Raw genomic sequence first — 14,805 nt, forward strand, 5'->3', positions numbered from 1 at the left:
CCCTCTCTCTTTCGCCTCCTCCCTCTCTCCCTCTCGCCCCCTCCCTCTCTCTCTCGTGCACTCCCTCTCTCTCTCACCTCCATCCCTCTCTCTCTCTCTCACCCCCTCCCTCTCTCTCTCTCGCCCCCGCCTGCTCTCTCGCCCTGCCCGCTTTCTCTCGCTCCCGCCCGCTCTCTCTTGTCGCCCTCCCACTCTCCCTTGCTCCCGCCCGCTCTCTCTTAACCCCTCCCACTCTCCCTCGTCCCCCTCCATCTCTTTTTCGTCCCCTTCCCTCTCTCTCTCGCCTCCTCCCTCTTTGTCTCTGTCGCCCCCTCCCTCTATCTCTCTCTTGTGCACTCCCTCTCTCTCTCTCTCCTCCCTCAAACTCTCTCTCGTCCCTCTCTCTCTCTCAACCCCTCTCTCTGTCTCTCTTGCCACTGCCAGCTCTCTCTCGTCCCCCTCCCACTCTCCCTTGTCCTCCTCCCTTTCTCTTTCGTTCCCCTCCCTCTCTCTCTCTCTCGCCCCCTCCCTCTTTCTCTCTCTCACACACTCTTAATCCTTCTCTCATTCCTCTATCTCTTGCCCCCTCCCTCTCGCTCTCTTGCCCCCGCCTGCTCTCTCGTCCACCTTCCTCTCTCTCTCGCCCATTCCCTCTCTCTCTCTCGCCAACCCCCTCTCTCACCACCCCTCTCTCACCCCCACCCTCTCTCTCTCATCCCATCCATCTCTCTCTCTCGACCCCTCCCTCTCTCACTCTCTCGTCCCTGCCCTCTCTCTCTTGCCCCCTCCGACTGTCTCTCGCCCCCTCCCTCTCTCTCTCACCATCTCCCTCTCTCTCTTGCCCCCTTCCTCTCCCTCTCGCCCCCTCTCTCCCTCTCCCTCACCATCTCCCTCTTTCTCGTTCTCGCCTTCTCCCTCTCTTTGTTGTCCCTTCCCTCTCTCTCTCTCATCCCCTCCCTTTCTCTCTCTAGTCCACGCCTCTCCCTCTATCTCACCCACATCTCTCTTGCCCCCCCCTCGGCCCCTCCCTTGCTCTTTCGTCCCCCTCCGTCTCTCGTTTCCCCTCCCTCTCTCTCTCTCGCCCCCTCCATCTCTCTCTCTCTCTCTCACCACTCCCTCTCTCTCTCGTCCGCCTCCCTCTCTCTCGCTCGCCCCCTCTCTCTCTCTCAACCCCACCCTCTCTGTATTGCCATCCCTTTCTCTCTCACTCGTGCCCCTCCCTCTCTCTCTTGCCCCTCTCTCTTACACCTCCTCCCTCTCCCTCCCTCACCCCTCTCTCCCTTTCTCTCGCCCCCTTCCCTCTCTCTCTCGACACCTCCCTCTCTCTATCTCGACCCCTCCCTCTCTCTCTCATCCCCTCCCGCTCTCTCGCCAGCCCCCTCCCTCTCTCTCTCGCCCCCTCCCTCTCGCCCCCTCCCTCTCTCTCTCACCTCCTCCTGCTCGCTCTCGCTCCCTTCTTCTCCTTCTCGCCGCCTCCCTCCCTCTCTCTCATCCACTCCCTCTCTCTCTCTCGCACACTCACTCTCTCTCCCACCCACCTCCCTCTCTCTCTCGCCCCTCTCTCTGTCTCTCTCGCCACCTTCGCTCTCTCTCTCTCCTTCCTCCTCAAACTCTCTCTTGCCCCTCCTCCTCTCTTTCGCGCCCGCCCTCTCTCTTTCGTCTGCGCCCTCTCTTTCTCATCCCTGGCTTCTCGCTCTCGCCTCCTCCCTCTCTCTCCCCCTCCCTCTCTCTATCTCGCAACCCTCCCTCTCTCTCTCGCCCTATTCCCTCTCTCTCTCGCTCACCCCCCCTCTCTCTCTTTCGCCAACACCCTCTCTCACGCCCCCCTCTCTCGCCCACTCCGTCTCTCTCTCCCCCTCCTTCTCTCTCACCCCTTCCCACCCTCTCACCCCCTCCCCCTCTCTCATCTCATCCCTCTCTCTCTCTCGACCCCTCCCTCTCTCTCGCAACTGCTTTCTCTCTCGCCTGCCCCACTCTCTCTCGCCCCGCTCCCTCTCTCTCTCGCTCTCACACCTGCTTTCTCTCTCGCCCCCTCCCTCTTTCTCACCGCGCTCCCTCACTCTCTCTCGCGCCCCCCTCCCTCTCTCTCGTCCCCTTCCTTTCTCTCTCGTCGCCCTTCCTCTCTCTCTCGCCCCTTCCCGCTCTCAGTCTCACCCTTTCACTCTCTCGCTGTCACCCCATCCCTCTCTCTATCACTCGCCCCATCCCTCGCTCTCGCTCGTCCCTCCCTCTCTCTCTCTCGCCCCCCCCGCTCTCTCTCTCTCTCTCGCCCCCCTCCCTCTCTCTCTCATCCTCCTCCCTCTCTCTCTCCCCCTCCCTCTGTCTCTCACTCCCTCCCTCTCTCTCACCCCTTTCCCTCTCTCTCTCACCCAATTCCCCTCTCTCTCACCCCCTCGCTCTCTCTCTCGCCCCTTCCACTCTCTCTCTTGCTCTCTCCCTCCCTCGCTCTCACCGTCTCCCTCTGTCTCACACCCCATCCCTCTCTCGCTCTCACCCTCTCCCTCTCTCTCTCTCACCCCATCCCTTTCTCTCTCGTCCCCTTCCTCTCTCTCTCTCGCCCCCTTCCTTTCTCTCGCCCCCCTCGCGCTTTCTCTCTCGCCCTCCTCAGTCTCTCTCTCTCTCGGCTCCCTCACTCGCTTCCTCATCCCTCTCACACTATCTCTCGCCCCTCCCTCTCTCCCCCCTCCTTCTCTCTCTCGTCCTTCTCTCTCTCGCCCACTCCCTCTCTCTCACCCCCTGCCTCTCCCTCTCTCGCCCCCCTCCCTCTCTCGCCCCTCCCTCTCTCTTGTTCCTCTCTCTCTCTCTCTCGCCCATGCCCTCACTCTCATCCCCCTCTCTCTCTCACTCCCCCCTCTCTCTCTCGCACCCTCCATCTCTCACTCGCCCCTTCCCTCTCTCGCCCGCCCCCCTCCCTTGCTCGCCCGACCCTCTCACTCTATCTCTCGCACCTCCCTCTCTCTCTCTCGCCCCTCCCTCTCTCTCTCTCTACCCCCTTCACTCTCTCGTCCCTCCCTCTTTCTAGCCCACTCCCTCACTCTCGCCCCATGCCTCTCCCTCTCTCGCCCCCTCCCTCTCTCACTCCCCCTCCCTCTCTCTCTCGCCCCTCCCTCTCTCTCACACCCTCCATCTCTCTGTCTCTCGCCCTCTCCCTCCCTCTCTCTCGCCCCTCCCTCTCCCTCTCCTCCCTCTCTCTCTCGCCCACTTCCTCTCTCTTGCCCCCTGCCTCTCTCACTCTCTCTCCCCCTCTCTCACCCCCTCCCTCTCTCTCTCATCCCTCTCTCTCTCTCTCACGCCCCATCCCTCTCTCTCGCCCCCTCCTTCTCTCTCTCGTCCCTGTTTCTCTCTCGCCCTCTTCCCTATCTCTCTCGCCCCCTCACTCTCTCTCTCGTCCCCTTCCTCTCTCTCTCGCTCTCTCCCTCCCTCGCTCTCACACCATCCCTCTCTTTCTCACACCATCCCTCTCTCTCTCACCCCATCCCTCTCTCTCTCGTCCCCTTCCTATCTCTCTCTCGCCCCCTCCCTCTCTCTCGCCCCCGTCGGTCTCTCTCTCATGCACCCCTCCCTCGCGCTCTCGTCCCTCTCACTCTATCTCTCGCCCCTGCCTCTCTCTCTCACCACTCCCTCTCTCTCTACCCCTCCCTCTCTCTCTGACTCTCCGGTCCACTGCCTCTCTCTCTCGCCCCCTGCCTCTCCCTCTCTCACCCCCTCCCTCTCTCGCCCTCACCCTCTCTCTCATCCCTCTCTCTCTCTAGCCCACGCCCTCTCTCTCTCATCCCCCTTCCTCTCTCACTCCCCCCTCCCTCTCTCTCTCGCACCCTCCCTCTCTGTATCTCATCCCATCCCCCTCTCTCTAGTCCACACCTCTCCCCCATCTCACCTACATCTCTCTTGTTTCCCCTCTCGCCCCCTCCCTCGCTCTCTCGCCCCCCTCCGTCTCTCGTCCCCATCCCTCTCTATCTCACACCCTCCCTCTATCACTCGCCCGCACACCCTCTTTCACTCTCACCTCCACCTCTCTCTCACCCCTCCCTCTCTCTCTCGTCCCCCTCTCTCTCTCACCCCTCCCTCTCTCTCTCTCGCCCCTCCCTCTCTCTCTCACACCACCTCCCTCTCTCTCTCGCCCCATCCTTCTCTCTCTCTCGCACACTCCCTCTCTCTCTCGCCCGCCCCCCCTCTCTCTCTCACTCCTCCCTCTCTCTCTCATTCCACTCCCTCTCTCTCTTGTCCGTCTCCCTCTCTGTCTTTCACACCCTCCCTCACTCTATTGCCCTCCCTTTCTCTCTCTCTCTCACGTGCCCCTCCCCTCTCTCTCTCGCCCCCTCTCTCTCGCCCCCTCCCTCTCTTTCTCATCCCCTCCGTCTCTCTCTCACTCCCTCACCTCTCTCGCCCACGCCCTCTCTTTCTCATCCCTCTCCCTCTCTGTCCTGCCCCCTCCCTTTCCCTCTCTCGCCCCCCTCCTCCTCTCTCTCGCCCCTTCCCTCTCTCTCTTGACCCCTCTCTCTCTCGACCTCTCTTTCTCTCTCTCATCCCCTCCCGCTCTCTCTATCGCTCCCTTCCGCTCCTTCTTGGCCCTCCCTCCCTCTCTCTCGTCCCCCTCCCTCACTCTCTCTCGCCCCCTCTCTCTCTCGCCCCCTCCCTCTCTCTCTCCCGCCCCCTCCCTCTCCCTCTCTCTCTCGCACACTCACTCTCTCTCTCTCTCGCCCACCTCCCTCTCTCTCTTGTCCCTCTCTCTCTCTGTCGCCCCCGCTCTCTCTGTCACTTGTTCCCGCCCTCTCTTTCTCATTCCCATCCCTCTCTCTTGTCCGCATCCGTCTCTTTCTTATCCTCCTCCCACACTCTCTCTCGCCCCTCCCTCGCTCTCTCCCCCTCTCCCTCTCTTTCGCACCTGCTCTCTCTCTCTCGCCTGCCCCACTCTCTCTCGCCCCGTCCCTCTCTCTCTCGTCCCTGCCTCTCTCTCTCTCGCACCTCTCACTCTCTCTCTCTCTCTCTCGCTCCCCTCCCTCTCTCTCTCGTCCCTCTCACTCTATCTCTCGGCCCTCTCTCTCTCTCACCCCCCTCCCTCTCTCTCTCACTCGCCCCGTCCCTCTCTCTCTCGTCCCTGCCTCTCTCTCTCTCGCACCCCTCACTCTCTCTCTCTCTCTCGCTCCCCACCCTCCCTCTCTCTCTCTCTCTCACTCTATCTCTCGGCCCTCTCTCTCTCGCACCCCTCACTCTCTCTCTCTCTCTCGCTCCCCTCCTTCTCTCTCTCGTCCCTCTCTCTCTCTCGCCCACCTCCCTCTCTCTCTTGTCCCTCTCTCTCTCCCCCACCTCCCTCTGCCTTTTTCACCCCCTCCCTCTCTCGTCCCTGTCTCTCTCTCACCCACGCCCTCTCTCTCTCGTCACCCTCCCTCTCTCTCGCCCCCTCCCTCTCTCTCTCGTCCCTGTCTCTCTGCTTTACCCCACCCCCTCTCTAGCCCCCTACCCTCCCTCTCTCTCTCTTGTCACTGTCCCACTTTCTCTCTCGTCCACCTCCCCTCTCTATCACGTCCCCTCTCTCTCTTTCTCACCCCACTTCCATTCTCTCTCGCCCCCCTCCTTCTCTCTCACTGCCTCTCTCTCTCACCCCTCCCTCTCTCTCTCCCCTTCCCGCTCTCTCTCTCTCACCCCCTCGCTCTCTCACTTGCCCCCCTTCCTCTCTCTCTCTCGCTCTCTCCCTCCCTCGCTCTCACCCTATCCCTCTCTCTCTCACCCCATTCCTCTCTCGCTCTCACCCTCTCCCTCTCTCTCTCACCCCATCCCCCTCTCTCTCTCACCCATCCCTCTCACTCTATCGTCCCCTTCCTCTCTCTCTCTCTCTCACACAGTCTCTCTCACCCCCTTCTACTCTCTCTCGTCCCTCTCTCTCTCTCACCCACTCCCTCTCTTGCCCGCTACCTCTCTCGCCCCCTCCCTCTCTCTCGACCCTCTCTCTTTCTCGCCCACGCCCTCTCTCTCATCCCCCTCCCTCTCTCTCTTTCGCACCCTCCATCTTTCTCTCGCCCCCTCCCTCTCTCGATCACCCCATCCCTCGCTCGCCCGCCCCTCTCTCTTGTCCCTCTCACTCTCTCTCTCGCCCCCTCCCTCTCTCTCTCTCGCCCCCTCCATTTCACTTTCTCGCGCTCCCCCTCTCTCGCCCCCTCCCTTTCTCTCTCATCGCCCTTCCTCACTCTCTCGCCCCTTCCCGCTCTCGCTCTCACCCTTCCACTCTCTCTTTCTCACCCCATCCCTCTCTCTCTCGCCCCGTCCCTCTGTCTCTCTCTCGTCCCTGCCTCTCTCTCTCTCGCCCCCCTCGCTCTCTCTCCCTCGCCCCCTCCCTCTCTCTCCCCCTCCTTCTCTTTCTCGTCCCTCTCTCTCTCTCGCCCACTCCCTCTCTCTCTCGACCCCTGCCTCTCCCTCTCTCGCCCCCTCCCTCTCTCGCCCCCTCCCTCTCTCGTCCCTCTCTCTCTCTTCCGCTCACAACCTCTCTGTCATCCCCTCCCTCTCTCACTCGCCCTCCTTCCCTCTCTCGCACCCTGCATCTCTCTCTCGACCCCTCCCTCTCTCACTCACCCCCATCGCTCGCTCGCCCGCCCCTCTCTCGTCCCTCTCACTCTCTCTCTCGCCCCCTCCCTCTCTCTCTCTCTCGCCCCCTCCATCAATCTCTCTCGCGCCCCCCACTCTCGCCCCCTCCCTTTCTCTCTCATCGCCCTTCCTCTCTCTCTCGCCCCTTCCCGCTCTCGCTCTCACCCTTTCACTCTCTCTTTCTCACCCCGTCCCTCTCTCTCTCTCTCACTCGCCCCGTCCCTTTCTCTTTCTCTCGTCCCTGCCTCTCTCTCTCTCACCCCCCTCCCTCCCTCTCTCTCTCCCCCCTCCCTCTCTCTCTCGCCTCTGTCTCTCTCTCACCCACGCCCTCTCTCTCTCTTCCCTCTCCCTCTCTGTCCCATCCCCCTCCCTCTCTCTCTCGTCCCCTTCCCTCTCTTTCTCGTCACCCTCCCTCTCTCTCGCCCCTCCCTCTCTCTCTCGCCCCTCCCTCTCTCTCTCGTCCCTCTCTCTCTCCTTCGCACCCGCCCTCTCTCTAGCCCCCTACACTCCTTCTTTCTCTCTCGTCCCCCTCCCACTTTCACTCTCGTCCGCCTCCCCTCTCTCTCGTCCCCTCTCTCTCTTTCTTGCCCCACTTCCATTCTCTTTCGTCCCTTAACTCACTCTCTCGCCCACTCCCCCTCTCTCTCTCGCCCTCTCCCTCTCTCTTTCGCTCCCTTCCCTCTCTCTCTCGCCCCCTCCCTCTATCTTTCGCTCCCTTCCCTCTCTCTCTCGCCCCCTCGCTCTCTCTCTCACCCCATCCCTCTCTCTCTCACTCGCCCCGTCCCTCTCTCTCTCGTCCCTGCCTCTCTCTCTCTCGCCCCCCTCACTCTCTCTCTCTCGCTCCCCTCCCTAACTCTGTCGTCCCTCTCACTCTATCTCTCGGCCCTCTCTCTCTCTCCCCCCCTCCCTCTGCCTCTCTCGCCCCCTCCCTCTCTCTCTCGCCCCCCTCCCTCTCTCGCTCGCCCCCTCCCTCTCTCGCCCCCCGTCTCTCGTCCCTCTCACTCTCTCTCTCGCCCCCTCCCTCTCTCTTTCGCTCCCTCCCTCTCTCTGTCGACCCCTCGCTCTCTCTCTCGCCCCCTTCCCTCTCTGTCTCACCCCCTCACTCTCTCGCTCTCGCCCCCTTCCTCTCTCTCTCTCATCCCCCTCCCTCTCTTACTCTCCCCTCCCTCTTTCTCTCGCACCCTCCCTCTCTCTCTCGCCCCCTCCCACTCTCACCTGCCCATCTCCCTCTCTCGCCCGCCCCGTTCCTCTCTCTCTCCCTCGCTCCCTCCCTCGCTCTCACCCTCTCCCTCTCTTTCTCACCCCATCCCTCTCTCGCTCTCACCCTCTCCCTCTCTCTCTCACCCCATCCCTCTCTTGGCCCCACCCTCTCTCTCATCCCTCTCTGTCTCTCGCCCACGCCATCTCTCTCTCTCATCCCCCTTCCTCTCTCACTCACCCCTCGCTCTTTTTCTCGCACCCTCCCTCTCTCTGTCTCATCCCCTCCCGCTCTCTCTAGTCCACACCTCTCCCCCTATCTCACCCACATCTCTCTTCTCCCCTCCGCCCCCTCCCTCGCTCTCTCGCCCCCCCTCTGTCTCTCGTCCCCGTCCCTCTCTATCTCACCCCTTCCCTCTCTCTCTCTCACCTACCTTCCTCTCTCTCTCTCACCCCCCTTCCTCTCTCTCTCACCCCTCCCTCTCTCTCTCCCCCCCTCCCTCTCTCTCACTCTCACCCCCCTTCCTCTCTCTCTCGCCCCCTCCCTCTCTCTCTCGCACACTCCCTCTCGCTCTCTCCCGCCCACCCTCTCTCTCTCTCACCCCCTCTCTCTCTATCCCACTCCGTTCCTCTCTCTCGCCCCTCCCTCACTCTCGTTCCCCTCCCTCTCTCTCGTCCCTCTCTCCCTCGTTCGCCCCCACCCTCTCTCTAGCCCCCTACCCTCTCTCTCTCTCTCTTTCCCCTCCCACTTTCTCTCTCGTCCGTCTCCCCGCTCTCTCTCGTCCCCTCTCTCTCTTTCTCGCCACACTTCCATTCTCTCTCGCCCCCTCTCCCTCTCTCTCGCTCCTCCCTCTCTCTCTCCCCTTCCCTCTCTCTCTCGCCCCTTCCCTCTCTCTCGCCCCCTTCTCTCTCTCTCTCTCTCTCACCCCCTCGCTCTCTCACTTGCCCCCCTTCCTCTCTCTCTCTCGCTCTCTCCCTCCCTCGCTCACACTCTATCCCTCTCTCTCTCACACCATCCCCCTCTCTCTCTCACCCCATCCCTCTCACTCTATCGTCCCCTTCCTCTCTCTCTCTCTCTCACACAGCCTCTCTCACCCCCTCCTACTCTCTCTCGTCCCTCTCTCTCTCTCACCCACTCCCTCTCTTGCCCGCTCCGTCTCTCGCCCCCCTCCCTCTCTCTCGTCCGTCTCTCTTTCTCGCCCACGCCCTCTCTCTCATCCCCCTCCATCTCTCTCTCTCGCACCCTCCATCTTTTTCTCACCCCCTCCCTCACTCGCTCACCCCATCCCTCGCACGCCCGCCCCTCTCTCTTGTCCCTCTCACTCTCTCTCTGGCCCCCTCCCTCTCTCTCTCTCGCCCCCTCCATCTCACTTTCTCGCGCTCCCCCTCTCTCGCCCCCTCCCTTTCTCTCTCATCGCCCTTCCTCACTCTCTCGCCCCTTCCCGCTCTCGCTCTCACCCTTCCACTCTCTCTTTCTCACCCCATCCCTCTCTCTCTCGCCCCGTCCCTCTGTCTCTCTCTCGTCCCTGCCTCTCTCTCTCTCGCCCCCCTCGCTCTCTCTCGCTCACCCCCTCCCTCTCTCTCTCGCCACCTCCATCTCTCTCTCCCCCTCCTTCTCTTTCTCGTCCCTCTCTCTCTCTCGCCCACTCCCTCTCTCTCTCGACCCCTGCCTCTCCCTCTCTCGCCCCCTCCCTCTCTCGCCCCCTCCCTCTCTCTCGTCCCTCTCTCTCTCTCTTCCGCTCACAACCTCTCTGTCAACCCCTCCCTCTCTCACTCGCCCTCCTTCTCTCTCCTCTCGCACCCTCCATCTCTCTCTCGACCCCTCCCTCGCTCACTCATCCCCATCGCTCGCTCGCCCGTCCCTCTCTCGTCCCTCTCACTCTCTCTCTCGCCCCCTCCCTCTCTCTCTCTCTCGCCCCCCCCCCCCCCCTCCCCTCTCCCCCCCCCCCCCCCTCCCCCCCCCCCTCCCCCCCTCCCCCCCCCTCCCCCCCCTCCCCCCCCTCCCCCCTCCCCCCCCACCCCCCCCCCCCCCCCCCCCCTCCCCCCCCCCCCTCCCTCCCCCCCCCCCCCCCCCCCCCCCCCCCCCCCCTCCCCCCCCCCCCCCCCCCCCCCCCCCCCCCTCCCCCCCCTCCCCCCTCCCCCCCCCCCCCCCCCCCCCCCCCCTCCCCCCCCCCCCCCCCCCCCCCCCCCCCCACCCCCCCCCCCCCCCCCCCCCCCCCCCCTCCCCCCCCCCCACCCCCCCCCCCCCCCCCCCCCCCCCCCCCCCCCTCCCCCCCCCCACCCCCCCCCCCCCCCCCCCCCCCCCCCCCCCCCCCCCCCCCCCCCCCCCCCCCCCCCCCCCCCCCCCCCCCCCCCCCCCCCCCCCCCCCCCCCCTCCCCCCCCCCCCCCCCCCCCCCCCCCCCCCCCCCCCCCACCCCCCCCCCCCCCCCCTCCCCCCCCCCCCCCCCCCCCCCCCCCCCCCCCCCCCCCCCCCCCCCCCCCCCCCCCCCCCCCCCCCCCTCCCCCTCCCCCCCCCCCCCCCCCCCCCCCCCCCCCCCCTCCCCCCCCCCCCCCCCCCTCCCCCCCCCCCTCCCCCCCCCCCCCCCCCCCCCCCCCCCTCCCCCCCCCCCCCCCCCCCCCCCCCCCCCCCCCCCCCCCCCCCTCCCCCCCCCCCTCTCTCGCCCCCCCACTCCTCGCCCCCCTCCCTTCTCCTCTCATCGCCCCTTCCCTCTCTCTCTCGCCCCCCCTCTCCCCTCTCTCGCTCCCTCCCTCACCCTTCACCCCTCTCTTTCTCACCCCGTCCCTCTCTCTCTCTCTCACTCGCCCCGTCCCTTTCTCTTTCTCTCGTCCCTGCCCTCTCTCTCTCTCACCCCCCCTCCCTCCCCCTCTCTCTCCCCCCTCCCTCTCTCTCTTGCCTCTGTCTCTCTCTCACCCACGCCCTCTCTCTCTCTTCCTCTCCCTCTCTGTCCCATCCCCCTCCCTCTCTCTCTCTTCCCTCTCCCTCTCTGTCCCATCCCCCTCCCTCTCTCTCTCGTCCCCTTCCCTCTCTTTCTCGTCACCCACCCTCTCTCTCGCCCCCTCCCTCTCTCTCTCGCCCCTCCCTCTCTCTCTCGTCCCTCTCTCTCTCCTTCGCACCCGCCCTCTCTCTAACCCCCTACACTCCTTCTTTCTCTCTCGTCCCCCCTCCCACTTTCACTCTCGTCCGCCTCCCCTGTCTCTCTCGTCCCCCTCTCTCTCTTTCTTGCCCCACTTCCATTCTCTTTCGTCCCTTAACTCTCTCTCCTCGCCCACTCCCCCTCTCTCTCTCCGCCCTCTCCCTCTCTCTTTCGCTCCCTTCCCTCTCTCTCTCGCCCCCCTCCCTCTATCTTTCGCTCCCTTCCCTCTCTCTCTCGCCCCCTCGCTCTCTCTCTCACCCCATCCCTCTCTCTCTCACTCGCCCCGTCCCTCTCTCTCTCGTCCCTGCCTCTCTCTCTCTCGCCCCCCCTCACTCTCTCTCTCTCTCGCTCCCCTCCCTAACTCTGTCGTACCTCTCACTCTATCTCTCGGCCCTCTCTCTCTCTCCCCCCCTCCCTCTGCCTCTCTCGCCCCCTCCCTCTCTCTCTCGCCCCCTCCCTCTCTCGCTCGCCCCCTCCCTCTCTCGCCCCCCGTCTCTCGTCCCTCTCACTCTCTCTCTCGCCCCCCTCCCTCTCTCTTTCGCTCCCTCCCTCTCTCTGTCGACCCCTCGCTCTCTCTCTCGCCCCCTTCCCTCTCTGTCTCACCCCCTCACTCTCTCGCTCTCGCCCCCTTCCTCTCTCTCTCTCATCCCCCCTCCCTCTCTTACTCTCCCCTCCCTCTTTCTCTCGCACCCTTCCTCTCTCTCTCGCCCCCTCCCACTCTCACCTGCCCCATCTCCCTCTCTCGCCCGCCCCGTTCCTCTCTCTCTCGCTCGCTCCCTCCCTCGCTCTCACCCTCTCCCTCTCTTTCTCACCCCATCCCTCTCTCGCTCTCACCCTCTCCCTCTCTCTCTCTCACCCCATCCCTCTCTTGGCCCCACCCTCTCTCTCATCCCTCTCTGTCTCTCGCCCACGCCATCTCTCTCTCTCATCCCCCTTCCTCTCTCACTCACCCCTCCCTCTTTTTCTCGCACCCTCCCTCTCTCTGTCTCATCCCCTCCCGCTCTCTCTAGTCCACACCTCTCCCCCATCTCACCCACATCTCTCTTCTCCCCCCCGCCCCCTCCCTCGCTCTCTCGCCCCCCTCTGTCTCTCGTCCCCGTCCTTCTCTATCTCACCCCTTCCCTCTCTCTCTCTCACCTCCCTTCCTCTCTCTCTCACCCCCCCTTCCTCTCTCTCTCACCCCTCCCTCTCTCTCTCCCCCCTCACACTCTCTCTCTCTCTCTCACCCCCCTTCCTCTCTCTCTCGCCCCATCCCTCTCTCTCTCGCACACTCCCTCTCGCTCTCTCCCGCCCACCCTCTCTCTCTCTCACCCCCTCTCTCTCTATCCCACTCCGTTCCTCTCTCTCGGCCCCTCCATCACTCTCGTTCCCCTCACTCTCTCTCGTCCCTCTCTCCCTCGTTTGCCCCCTCCCTCTCTCTAGCCCCCTACCCTCTCTCTCTCTCTCTTTCCCCTCCCACTTTCTCTCTCGTCCGTCTCCCCGCTCTCTCTCGTCCCCTCTCTCTCTTTCTCGCCCCACTTCCATTCTCTCGCGCCCCCTCTCTCCCTCTCTCTCGCTCCTCCCCTCTCTCTCTCTCCCCTTCCCCTCTCTCTCTCGCCCCCTCCCTCTCTCTCGTCCCTCTCTCTTTCTCGCCCACGCCCTCTCTCTCATCCCCCTCCCTCTCTCTCTCTCGCACCCTCCATCTTTCTCTCGCCCCCTGCCTCTCTCGCTCACCCCATCCCTCGCTCGCCCGCCCCCCTCTCTCTTGTCCCTCTCACTCTCTCTCCTCGACCCCTCCCTCTCTCTCTCCTCGCAACCTCCATCTCACTTTCTCGCGCTCCCCCTCTCTCGCCCCCTCCCTTTCTCTCTCATCGCCCTTCCTCACTCTCTCGCCCCTTCCCCGCTCTCGCTCTCACCCTTCCACTCTCTCTTTCTCACCCCATCCCTCTCTCTCTCGCCCCGTCCCTCTGTCTCTCTCTCGTCCCTGCCTCTCTCTCTCTCGCCCCCCTCGCTCTCTCTCCCTCACCCCCTCCCTCTCTCTCTCGCCCCCTCCCTCTCTCTCCCCCTCCTTCTCTTTCTCGTCCCTCTCTCTCTCTCGCCCACTCCCTCTCTCTCTCGACCCCTGCCTCTCCCTCTCTCGCCCCCTCCCTCTCTCTCCCCCTCCCTCTCTCTCGTCCCTCTCTCTCTCTCTTCCGCTCACAACCTCTCTGTCATCCCCTCCCTCTCTCACTCGCCATCCTTCTCTCTCTCGCAACCTCCATCTCTCTCTCGACCCCTCCCTCTCTCACTCACCCCCCATCGCTCGCTCGCCCGCCCCTCTCTCGTCCCTCTCACTCTCTCTCTCGCCCCCTCCCTCTCTCTCTCTCTCGCCCCCTCCATCTTTCTCTCTCGCGCCCCCCACTCTCGCCCCCTCCCTTTCTCTCTCATCGCCCTTCCTCTCTCTCTCGCCCCTTCCCGCTCTCGCTCTCACCCTTTCACTCTCTCTTTCTCACCCCGTCCCTCTCTCTCTCTCTCACTCGCCCCGTCCCTTTCTCTTTCTCTCGTCCCTGCCTCTCTCTCTCTCTCAACCCCCTCCCTACCCCTCTCTCTCCCCCCTCCCTCTCTCTCTCGCCTCTGTCTCTCTCTCACCCACGCCCTCTCTCTCTCTTCCCTCTCCCTCTCTGTCCCATCCCCCTCCCTCTCTCTCTCGTCCCCTTCCCTCTCTTTCTCGTCACCCTCCCTCTCTCTCGCCCGCTCCCTCTCTCTCTCGCCCCTCCTTCTCTCTCTCGTCCCTCTCTCTCTCCTTCGCACCCGCCCTCTCTCTAGCCCCCTACACTCCTTCTTTCTCTCTCGTCCCCCTCCCACTTTCACTCTCGTCCGCCTCCCCTGTCTCTCTCGTCCCCTCTCTCTCTTTCTTGCCCCACTTCCATTCTCTTTCGTCCCTTCCCTCTCTCTCTTGCCCACTCCCCCTCTCTCTCTTGCCCTCTCCCTCTCTCTTTCGCTCCCTTCCCTCTCTCTCTCGCCCCCTCCCTCTCTCTTTCGCTCCCTTCCCTCTCTCTCTCGCCCCCTCGCTCTCTCTCTCACCCCATCCCTCTCTCTCTCACTCGCCCCGTCCCTCTCTCTCTCGTCCCTGCCTCTCTCTCTCTCGCCCCCCTCACTCTCTCTCTCTCGCTCCCCTCCCTAACTCTGTCGTCCCTCTCACTCTCTCTCTCGCCCCCCTCCCTCTCTCTTTCGCTCCCCTCCCTCTCTCTGTCGACCCCTCGCTCTCTCTCTCGCCCCCTTCCCTCTCTGTCTCACCCCCTCACGCTCTCGCTCTCGCCCCCTTCCTCTCTCTCTCTCATCCCCCTCCCTCTCTTACTCTCCCCCTCCCTCTTTCTCTCGCACCCTTCCTCTCTCTCTCGCCCCCTCCCACTCTCTCCTGCCCACCTCCCTCTCTCTCCCGCCCCGTTCCTCTCTCTCTCGCTCGCTCCCTCCCTCGCTCTCACCCTCTCCCTCTCTTTCTCACCCCATCCCTCTCTCGCTCTCACCCCTCTCCCTCTCTCTCTCTCTCACCCCATCCCTCTCTTGCCCCCACCCTCTCTCTCATCCCTATCTGTCTCTCGCCCACGCCATCTCTCTCTCATCCCCCTTCCTCTCTCACTCACCCCTCCCTCTTTTTCTCGCACCCTCCCTCTCTCTGTCTCATCCCCTCCCGCTCTCTCTAGTCCACACCTCTCCCCCTATCTCACCCACATCTCTCTTTTCCCCCCCGCCCCTTCCCTCGCTCTCTCGCCCCCCTCTATCTCTCGTCCCCGTCCCTCTCTATCTCACCCCTTCCCTCTCTCTCTCTCACCTCCCTTCGTCTCTCTCTCACCCCCCCTTCCTCTCTCTCACACCCCTCCCTCTCTCTCTCCCCCCTCCCTCTCTCTCTCTCTCACCCCCCTTCCTCTCTCTCTCGCCCCATCCCTCTCTCTCTCG

This window comes from Chiloscyllium punctatum, chromosome 18 (genome assembly GCF_047496795.1).
Source record: "Chiloscyllium punctatum isolate Juve2018m chromosome 18, sChiPun1.3, whole genome shotgun sequence".
NCBI lineage: Eukaryota > Metazoa > Chordata > Chondrichthyes > Orectolobiformes > Hemiscylliidae > Chiloscyllium > Chiloscyllium punctatum.